The sequence below is a fragment of the Homalodisca vitripennis genome, chromosome 1 (genome assembly GCF_021130785.1).
Source record: "Homalodisca vitripennis isolate AUS2020 chromosome 1, UT_GWSS_2.1, whole genome shotgun sequence".
Lineage (NCBI taxonomy): Eukaryota > Metazoa > Arthropoda > Insecta > Hemiptera > Cicadellidae > Homalodisca > Homalodisca vitripennis.
Window position 1 is genome coordinate 69720017 of NC_060207.1, and position 12276 is coordinate 69732292.

Sequence of the window (12276 nt, forward strand, 5' to 3'; positions counted from 1 at the left end):
CGTGACCAAGTTGTCAACTCCGATTATCCTAGGAATGGATAACATTTCCAAGCTAAACTTAATTAAAATGAACTTTGCGAGTTATTCAAATGGAGAATCAGTTGTGGACTCCAAACCACAACCTTCTGCTATTAAACCTCTTACGCAGGATGAAGAACACATACCAAAACAGTTCTTAGATGAAGAATTGCCTCTGCTGGCTGAATCATCTGGGCGTACAACGTTATTGGAACATCAGATTTGTCTGAAAACTTTCCAGCCAATCAAAAACACTACTATCCACGAAATCCGGCTATGCAAGACATTATGGATAAAGAAGTCGACGATATGCTCAATGACGACGTTATAAAAACTTCCTCTAGTCCTTGGTCTTCACCGGTGGTCCTGGTCAAGAAACCGTCCGGAAAATATAGTTTTTGTGGTGATGTTCGTCGTGTGAATGAAGTTTCTACTAAAGATGTCTACCCATTCCCGAAAGAGTCACCTGACGCTTCGTCCGGCTTCGAAGAAGCCCTAGCCAAGATGGGCATTAAGACTTCCCCAGGAGGTAAGGATCCCGTAACCTCCAACGATTCAGCTTTGGAAGTACGTGGAATCGAGCCTCTTACATAAAAGAAAATGGATGTGGATCCTCCACCACCAGAGCCACCCGTTCATCAAGAGGTGGAACCCGCCCCCACAAGCTCTTCCAAGCCCTCCGGAAAAGCAGGCCCTCTGAGGACTATTTTGAGTGTTCGACGAAAGAGAGGGAAAACGAACAGACAGCGAGTCTTCTTGGAAGATGGATCGTTTATTAGGATGAACTCGAAGAAGATACAGAACATTTCAAAGTACTATCCAAAAGTGGACTTACGTAAAATAAATAAGTCGTAGTTAAGTAGTATAACTAATTTTAATTTAAGATTACTATTAATACCAATGTGTGTCAAACGTAAGTTTCTTTGTTAACCAAAGTATAAGTTTTAAGTTCTTTTTTCGCTGTGTATAGTTTTAAGTCCCTTTTTTTGTTATGTATATTTAACCAAAGTGGTGTTTTAAGTTCCTTTTAGTTATCAAAGCAGGATTAAATTTAAGTTATTTTAGTATTTTTATACTTACCTTTGGATTATTTGTTTTTAGAAGTTATATTTTAGATTTAGTTTTGTATTAAAGATATCTTTCTTTTTCTTTCGCTTTTCTTTTTCTTTCCGAAAGAAAGAGGGGGATGTAACGACCCTTATTTGTCCCCGTCCTTAATCCTCACCATTTCTAATAGAAACCCTGTTTACCAAAGTGCAGTTTCCCTTATTGCCCTTGACCTTTTTTATTTTCCGCCTTCCGCTATTACCGACTTCCTGTTGTTCCTAACTTATCTTATCTTAGCGTCTCCTCCCACGGCCCTACGTCTAGCCCTACACCCTTCGTTTTCTTTCCGCCCATAAATCCTTATTTCCGCTACACCTACAACATCTCCTCTACTCCCCTCCTATCCGTAAACAACCAGCGTCGTCCTAAATTTCCCCTGCGTCGTGCCCTAGTTCCACGTACCTCTTTTACCCTGACCTTTGCCCGCACCCTAGCGGTTATCCAGGTTTCCGCTTACCATTATACGTTTCCTATCCTCGTGTCCTACTTATCCGCTTTGGGCGTCGCCTTCAGGTAGTCGGCGTCGTCCTATACACACTTCCTCTTATAATTCCTGTGTCCTTCGCTTTCCCGACGTTACAATAAGCCCTGTCCTATTTTCCCACGATCAGTCCGGCCCCTCCGTCACTTCACCCTACCCTGCGCCGCCGATGAAACTTCCCGTTACCTTATCGCCTTCCGCGTCTTTCCCCATACACCTGACCCTCTCCTAAAAACTCCTACATGCCCACCTAATTCCTACCTCCCATACGTCCTGCAGCGCCGCTTTATACAAGTGGGCAGTTTTTTCCCTATGCCGACGGACCCCTAAAGACTCCATCCCTGCAATAAAGAATACGGTCGGGTATTCAGAAACAGCAGCGTCGCCACTTCCAACAGGTTGGAACAGGCAGACCGTATAACCCTACGGAGAGATGTTGCCGGCACCGCAGCTGGCAGCAGACTGACAATATTAGGGGTTCTGCGCATGCGCCAACCTGACTGCTATATAAGGGAGCCGATCACCAGCGCAGCTCTCATTCGTTCCTGGGAGACCACCGCAGGGAGATCTCCGAGACCGACCACGCTTCGCCACTATCAGGTAAGATACTCGCCTCTTCGTCTTTCCCCGCTAGAGCGATCCAAGCGGAAACCTTTCGTCCTGCGCTAAAGAAATCCGAGCGCCTCTATCCCCTCGCCCGCTAGAGCGATCCAAGCGGAACCTTTCGTCCTGCGCTAGAGAAATCCGAGCGCCTCTATCCCCTCGCCCGCTAGAGCAATCCAAGCGGAACCTTTCGCCCTGCGCTAGAGAAATCCCAGCGCCTCTTTATATTTCCCCGCTAGAGCGATCCAAGCGGAACCTTTCGTCCTGCGCTAGAGAAATCCCAGCGCCTCTATCCTCTCGCCCGCTAGAGCAATCCAAGCGGAACCTTTCACCCTGCGCTAGAGAAATCTCAGTGCCTCTTCGTCTTTCCCCGCTAGAGAGATCCAAGCGGAACCTTTAGTCCTGCGCTAGAGAAATCCGAGCGCCTCTATCCCCTCGCCCGCTAGAGCAATCCAAGCGGAACCTTTCGCCCTGCGCTAGAGAAATCCCAGCGCCTCTTCGTCTTTCCCCGCTAGAGGAATCCAAGCGGAACCTTTCGTCCTGCGCTCGAGAAATACGAGCGCCTCTATCCTCTCGCCCGCTAGAGCAATCCAAGCGGAACCTTTCGCCTTGCGCAAGAGAAATCCCAGCGCCTCTTTATCTTTCCCCGCTAGAGCGATCCAAGCGGAACCTTTCGTCCTGCGCTAGAGAAATCCGAGCGCCTCTATCCTCTCGCCCGCTAGAGCAATCCAAGCGGAACCTATCGCCCTGCGCTAGAGAAATCCCAGCGCCTCTTCGTCTTTCCCCGCTAGAGCGATCCAAGCGGAACCTTTAGTCCTGCGCTAGAGAAATCCGAGCGCCTCTATCCCCTCGCCCGCTAGAGCAATCCAAGCGGAACCTTTCGCCCTGCGCTAGAGAATTCCCAGCGCCTCTTCGTCTTTCCCCGCTAGAGGAATCCAAGCGGAACCTTTCGTCCTGCGCTAGAGAAATACGAGCGCCTCTATCCTCTCGCCCGCTAGAGCAATCCAAGCGGAACCTTTCTCCTTGCGCTAGAGAAATCCCAGCGCCTCTTTATCTTTCCCCGCTAGAGCGATCCAAGCGGAACCTTTCGTCCTGCGCTAGAGAAATCCGTGCGCCTCTATCCTCTCGCCCGCTAGAGCAATCCAAGCGGAACCTGTCGCCCTGCGCTAGAGAAATCCCAGCGCCTCTTCGTCTTTCCCCGCTAGAGCGATCCAAGCGGAACCTTTAGTCCTGCGCTAGAGAAATCCGAGCGCCTCTATCCCCTCGCCCGCTAGAGCAATCCAAGCGGAACCTTTCGCCCTGCGCTAGAGAATTCCCAGCGCCTCTTCGTCTTTCCCCGCTAGAGCGATCCAAGCGGAACCTTTCGTCCTGCGCTAGAGTAATCCCAGCGCCTCTTTCTCTGTCCCCGCTAGAGACATCCGAGCGGAACCTTAGCTCCTTTGTTAGACCCTTTCCCAACGCTTTTATTTCCAAGTTACTATTGTCCTCACTCCTCCTCATACCCTACTTGGAACCTGGGCTGTGATGATACCGAGCGTTCGTGTTGAGTCCACTTAGGTTGACTCTGCTCTCAATCTGAGCCTTGGGTTTCCGAACATTATATTATATGTTTTTGGTTTTGGTTTTGAACACCACATGTAACCATTTTAACTTTCTCATACAGTGACGATTGTAAGTCACTATTAAATTTATGTGTCGTCTTATCATGCCGAAGGTTAATGCAGTTGTACATTGAAGTGAAATGTAATATTCGCCATTACCACTGGGACTGCGGTCAGAGCTGACGAGTGCACCACACAGCATGACGTCATTAGAACCATTTTGTAATACAATAGTGACATCATAAATGTGGATTTTAACATCTCAGTACCTACAATACCTCTGTTTTCCATAAATATATCAGGGCCAAAAAGGTAGGCGTGGATAATGGTCAATGTATGTACTTTATACAGTTATTAATAATTATTTTTACAATTTTACTATATTATACTACAGTATTGTTTTTGATTTTACTGTATATTTCACCTATAACATATGAACTAAAACTATATATACATTTGTTTCTTAATTAACATAGTTTATTATTTTTCTTGTCTTTGTGTTTCTCATTAACTAATATTGGGTATTATCTAATTAAGAGTATCAAACTAGAAACTTAATCAAAACTTTTTAACAACTATTTGTGCCATAAAATTGTTTTAACCAAATCTGCCTATCTTAATTATTGTAACTTGGAGACATCATAATATTGCTTGTTGTTTATTTCTTTAATCACTTTTTTCTCATTTTGTGGTTTGACACAATATGTGGGTAATATATATATATAGTAAATGAGATAAAAAATCTGCATTGACTTTAGGAGTTGCACATTCCTTATATACACATTAAGGAATTTAAATGAAATATTATTTTAAAGAACAAGTACATAATAAAAACAACAATATATTTAATAACAATAATGTGTTACTAGGAAATACTATCTATATATCTGCTATGGACATATGCTATAAACATATCGGCATGGCAGTCTCAGCACGTAAATCATTCACTACAGGAAACATAACTGTAAAATTACCAAGTAATGCTAAGATTCCGAAAGACAACAAAAGAGAACCTTAGTTAATAAACCAAAAATATAGTTCCTAAAAGTGTGGCATACTGACCTAAATAGCATTTTCTAAACTGATACTTCAAAGCTTGATTGACTCAACCAACAGTATTAGGATTAATCTTCTAAAACAATTCGTTTTAAATAAGAACTTTACACAAAATTTTCAAAATTTAAAAAGAAGAAGTATGGTTATTCAAAGGGTATGTTATTTTAGTTTGCTTAAGTATTTTAAGGCTAAAAATATCAAAACAACATTATTTGTATAGCAACTGAAAACGTATCTAGCTTTTTGCACTACCCTTGTGGCAATATCTGTAACCAAAAAATACGTTTCTTATCTAACTAAAGAAATGATTTGTTCTGGTTCAAGTAAATTTACAAACTTTGTGGAATTATGTAATTGTACTTACAGTTTTATTTCATTTTTTCTATTGAACGCCTTATTGAACCTATTGCGACTATGGTAAATTTAAATTGAAATATTAATTTATTCTGTCTAATTTAAAATTATTTTTTATAATAATTCATCTATTTTTATGTATAAAATATTACAGAACTACATTTCACTTTTAAATTTCGTTTATATACTCTGCTAATAGGTACCATGAAGGTCTAGATAACAAGCCCATATTTAATTTTTTCCCAATTAAACAAAGGGAGAGAATTTAGCGATGACTACCCGATTTAAAATATATCACTATCTAGTAGATTTGTTTCCTTTTTAATGTTAATAAGTTTTTTCGTCCAAAAGTTTATTTATATTTAGGCCAATTGTTATCTTGAAATACCTTCCTAAAGAGTTAGCCAATTTTGAAAAATTTTCAGACTAGAGGCCAAAAGTTGTTGATAATGTCTGGACAAGCTTAACATTTATTTAAAATATGGAAAATGTGGAGGGGGAACATTTTGGAAAAGATTTGCAGGTAACGTTTCAAACTTAACCCATTCCGATAGAGGTTTAAAACTATCGTCTTGAGATTAATTCCCGCTCACTCCCGCACTAAAATTCCTAACAGTAATTCTCCACCTCTTGCACTGCAATAATTTAAAAATGTTAAATTTGGATGAAGTCTTCTAGCTTTACAAGTTTCTCTATTACACTACGCGTTTGTCCTTGTTTTCATGTATAATTTAAATTTTAAAGGATATTAATTTCCTAAGTGTTTTAGCTTTTCATTATTACGCGAGCTAAGATTATGGTTGTTTTACTACATTCGACATTATTATATTGATCCTCCATTAATAATAATTTTGTATGGATGATTTCAGGAAACTCACTAATTAGGTTATAAGCAAAACTAAATTTTACGCACTATACATAAAAATATAACTTCTGCCCATTTCTCGGGTTGGCCTGATGGGATGTGCTGGCTACCCGGACTGACCCCAGACTAAGCGGACTGACTTGCGCGTATACTGGTAGAAAAGAGAGATCTATCCGGGCGGTTCCAGAGTTCAGGCGCGCCCCCAGAACGAGTCCCTGACCTCCCGCCCGCAGCGCCACCGAGCGGGGCTCGGCCGCAAACGACCCGATTTTGAAAATGTTATCATCCTTTAATTTTGGTTTGCCACACCGGTACTCGTTTTTTTTCTTTCATTTATATAATTTCTCTGATGAGATTTCCTGTTGCAAATTGAACATTTCCCTCTAAGCATTTTCTTAAGGTTTTCCTCAGTTCACACAATTATATTAGGACTTAGATTGCTCTCCCAAGCTTCGGGGTAAGAGTTTAAATAATAGCTTACCTTTTTAATAAATAGTCCACTTTTCACAATATAAATTATATAACCTTCTTACGTGTCATCTATGTGTTGTTAAACGTTCAAAATTAAGCAGATTGCACACGTTAATGTATACTATCGTAACATAGTGTCAGGACACTGTAGGGGGAGATAAATCCCCCCCCCCCCCCCACCCCCCCCCCCCCCCACCCCCCCCCCCCCCCACCCCCCCCCCCCCCCACCCCCCCCCCCCCCCACCCCCCCCCCCCCCCACCCATATAAGTAAACTTTTAAAATCGAGTATTTATTACTACTACCTTCTATTCAACCCCATGTGTATCGTCCATTCAATACATAATACAATCAAAATGGAAGTTCGACTAAAAGTGCTTTCTCTAAAGTATCAGTTTATAAAACGTGGAGTATATATCTGCCTTTGTATTCTAAGTCTGTTCTCATGACTCTAGTCTAAAACAAAGATGGACTATAATTTGTAATTGTTACCCAATCAAAGTGCAAATGATATATTTTGTGATTTATAGAAGACTAATTCACATATTTAGTTATGATTTTAAATATAAAACTAATACACTAGATCTTAGCCACATATTATTACTACTAAATAATTTATACAATTGCATTTTTATTTTTATATATTTATATATATATATTTGTATATTATTTTATTATTATATAATGCATATGCTACTTTTCATATGATTAAAAAATTACTAGCTATAATATAATAAACTGTGGAAAAAATATCAAGCTCAGGTACCAACTTGTATCTCTAGCTGTAATGGTCTACAAATCTATTGGAACTGCACTTCTTGAATTAAGCATTTTTTATTTTTTCATGATTTGGCAATTTTGTCTAAACAAATATATAAAGTTAAATATACGGGTTTCCTTAGTCTATTTCTATTTTATGTATGAAGCAGACGATGTTGGTGATCACATAACAACATACCTAATAACAACTACAAAAATAACTATTACGGCCACCGAATTTTGAACTACATTCATAAGCCTCTTCGTTAAACATTTTGTATGAAGAGTATGAGAAGCAGATGATAATATTTAATGTAAAAAATATTACTTTCTACTTTTTGTGCACTAATCCACAGCCTAAATCTGTGTTTCAAGTTTAACGAGCGACGCAATGTTCACAGAAACAGCAGCAACAGATTATTCGTTGTCCAAAATTGTTTCTTACTCGAAGGTGTCATTTTCGTGTGGGTTTTAGCTTTCAGGAATGCTTGTATAAATTGGTTCTGACTAATATCTGTGAGCGTTTATCACTGCAATATAGTGCACTTTTCGATATTGAACTCATGAAATATTCAATTGTAATATACAAATTAATTGATACAAGTTACGCATCGACACTTGTAACGTAAACAGGCTTTGCAAAGTTTACATATACACTTTTGAATCTATAGCTCATAGTTGCCCTGCGGACAGTCAGACTGATACACAGACGGAAATCAAATTTTGTATTCTGTTACGCTCAACCAACAATACAAATCAAACACACATTTCTCATTCTTCACCAAAACACTTTTCTTGAGCCTTCATAAAATATTAAATACCACGCCACATGTATCGTAACAGACTTCGCTGAGGTTGCACGCAAAGTTTTAAATTTTACAGCTCGTTTCATTCTTGAGGTGTCCTCCGGTCAAATAGACTAACTAGGACATGCAGAAAAGAAATTTGTACATTTTCCTCGCAGACAAAGGAAAGTGTTGAACCTACTGGGTAATAGTCGTCATGTTCAACCAAATTCCATGCTTGGACATGCACTATAAAATAACTTATTTTTGTCTACGTAGAAATAAATTTTCATGCAAACTTTAAATCTCCCATTGTTCTCAGATAGTTTCGAAACTTAATTTATTATTGTTTTCAAGCAATCTTGTTGACATCATGGTTACTCATAAGACCAATGTAAAAATATTGACTAACGCTCAGCCGAATGCCGTGGGAGTGACACGCCACCATCCTCGAACTCAAGTATTGCAAAATTTATAAGTGAAGCATCGTAGCATATTTCAGGTCTATAGGTCAGTTCGTTTTCGAGATATCGTGTGGTTGGACAGACAGGCTAAAATAAATTGATCCCAACCCCACGAGTGATGGGGTTGCGAGAGCTTAAAGATAATGCTCTGTCAATAAGTAACTGGCTGCCCATAAAATATATGATTATGTAATACAATGGTTATTAAAATCACTGGCACTACTATGTAACGTTTCTGAAGTTTGATTGGGTTCATAAAGTGAAGAAAAACTTTGTATCCGTTATTGCTCAGTAGTTTAAGGATGTCAAGTTGGAATCCTAATCATTTAGATTATCCATTAAATGAACCTTCATCTTGTATCTTTAAACTTGTTTTAACTGAGAAAATTGCTATGATAATTTTTCCTCAAAAGACTCTAATATAAAAAATAAAAATGGTTTACTAAGAGTTAAAATATAGAATAAGGTACCATTAGCAGACAAAACATAGTGTAAAATTGTTGAAGTCTAATTACAAAATATAACTTGAAGTACTTAATCATCCAGTGTATTAAATCAACATTAAGTTTGGACTAAGGCCTGTATCAATAAGCTAATCGAGTAAAATGTGTAATTGTCACGTAATATTTCTTTAATATAAAACTCCCATCCAACTTCTTTGAAGGCTATATAGTGTATGTTTGAATTATAAAGATCATGAAAAAACCATTATCCGATTTAAAATTCGGAGGGCCTGAAATCCGTACAAACTATGTGAATTATATAAATGGATGAGGTAATTTTATCCTACAATACATTTATTAGTTTTTATTTCCAACTGTATTTCCCAATTAAAGGCAACACATATCAGTGTCGTGATTGTTAATTCGAGTACTTAAAATGCAGTGGGAACGATGATATCAACACCTCAGGTAGGTAAGTATAAATTATATTATTAAAAAGTACAGTTTGAATCATTGGAAGAATGTGATAATGGTTGACGTAAAATGAGTAGAAATGGGTAGTTTAACTATAAGAAGTCAACTACGTAGCTCTAAACTTGTTCAGTCCTGTAAGCTAATCCGTAGATAGATGGTTTAGTTCATTGGAAGAATGTGATAATGGTTGACATAAGTGAGAAGAATGGGTAGTTTAACTAATAAGAAGTCAACTACGTAGCTCTAAACTGGTTCAGGTCTGTAAAGTAATCCGTAGATAGATTGGTTTTAGTTCAGTGATTATAGAATAAGTGTTAAGGTTTTGTTTCTTTATTTGGCAACATGTATATTTCTAATTAAATATTTAAATTGATTGAATAATTTGTCTAAAGTTAGAGAAAATATATTTTTTTAACTCAAATGTTTAGAATGAGAGAAACAAATCCATCATATTTTGGTATCTTATAGTTATTATATAATAGTTATTAAACCTTCCTATGCTTTTTAACTTAAACTTGTGGTAGAGAGAAAATACAAAGGTTCATTTAATGAAGTTTCTGAACTTCTTCAGTTTATCAAAAAGAAGAAAATAAATAAATTGAGATCTAGGGATGTGATCTAAATCACATAAATCGAACATGTACGTTATAGTAAATATACAGTAATCATAATAATGGGTAATACCAATCAAAGTGACGGCCCTCTGAAAGCTACCACGTCTCTTTTATATTTGGTCGAGAGCAGATTCCAATTTCATTCTGTATTTTAATTTTCTCTCTTCCATGAGCTGTGATTTGGTTTAGTACGTTATGATTTTTAATATTACTGAATTCTCGTTTATAATTTTGAAACAAAGGATCTTAAAATTATTTAAACTGGATTTTAGAAAGTTATTTTCATTATTTTTAAAATTTAATTTAATTTCAATACATATAAAATGTATCGTTGGTAAAATTGATTTTTACGTGAATACTAATCATTCTAAAATAAAACAGTAAATATTGTTTAATGTGCACAGCACTAAGCATTTAAACCATAATACCACGTGTCCTTTAATCCAATTGTAACATTATTAATACTAATCTTTCAAATAACAAAATATTGAAGTAAAGTATGGAAAATTTTAATACAAATATTTAAACCAATAATTTTTCTTTACTCAAACTGTGACATACTTGTGGACTGTAAATTAGTTTAGATGAAATGGACATATATAAACAAGTAAAGAATTGTTTTAAATCTTATTTCTGCATAAAGTTATTGAACATAGAATTAATGATCTACAGCTAGCATTTACAAAATGTATTGAACAAACTCTTGCACTATTTTTGTTGTCAAAATTACGTTTTTCATAACACGAAACAGGTCCATTACACTGTGACTCCCTGTAATAGGTATAATTAACGCATTAACAAGAATTATAGTCACTCGTTAGCCGCTAATCTCCTCATTGTGGACTAATGATCAGTACACTCCCGCGAGATCCAGTGTCCTCGTTTGTACGGTTTGGCAGTCAAAAAAGTCCCTGTCTACTTCATTTAATTTTTTATGTTCGAATTTTTACCATGGTGATTCCCGAGTAGACTTAATAATAAATAATTATAATCTGTTTAATATATGGATAGAATTTACAAAAACAAAATTCGGCAACTACTCATGATGTTAAAGGCAGCTGTTACATCCTTCCTGAATTCACGACTGCAGGAAAGGTATAAGATTTGTTCTAAATATGTCATATATGATAAGATAGGTAGGAATTCAATTAACGTTAGTCAGAAAGATTTTTATGGAGAAGTATTTTTTTCAAAATTACATATGTTGAACACCAAATGAAATAAGTAAATTTTGTAAACAAATAAGGCATTTCTTAAATATTTTAATCGGGATTAGTTTAGTTCTTTGAAGTCAGTTGAAAATGGAGAAATGGTAAGATGTCAAAATATATTTTTATAAATAGAGGTACAAAATTGCCAACTTATTTTTCGAAAGTTAAACAAGCTTAAGTAAAATCAACGACAATTGAATACAGAAACAAAATATTATTCCGTTTCTATTTACTACAAAGTACAATTTTTTTTTTTATTCTAATTATACATTGTATATATTAAAAGAAGAGAGGGAGTGAGAGAGAGAGAGAGAGAGGAGAGAGAGAGTTGAGAGAGAGAGAGAGAGAGAGAGGAGAGAGAGAGATGTGCGTCTAAGTATTTAACCAAAGAAAAGTCTCTAAATTATGGGAATTCACATTCGAGCAGACATTTTCATTATATCATTCACAAAATTCACCAAACCAACACATACGAGTATTTTATAAAATAATGCGTCATTGTCAATAAGTTTTGTTTCATCACTTTCGATATCTCTCTATGTCTCAAGAAGGCAACCATTCAAAGTTTGAAAAAGGAATGGTTATATATATTAGTTATTATGAATTAAAGCTTTTTAAAGTATGGTTTGCAAATAGGTGGTTTTGAACTAATTTGTATACTTTGCTAGAATTATTGTGAACACAGTAACTACCATAGTTCTTTATACTAAATTTGGAACTTTATAGAGGGTTCAATCTTCAAGATTCAAGATTTTTATTGTTGTAGACTGTACAGCATAACAATGGTCAAAGGTCACTAAGGCTAGAATATTTTCCAGTTTAAAGTTAGAGTTAGATTTAGCTACGTCAAAATACTCACAGACCTCATATAAACAGTTTTCGACTAGGAAGCTCTTAACTGCTGATTTAAATTTATTGTACCGCAATTTCTTGATATTATTTGGTAAAATATTTTACATTTTTACACCCGTA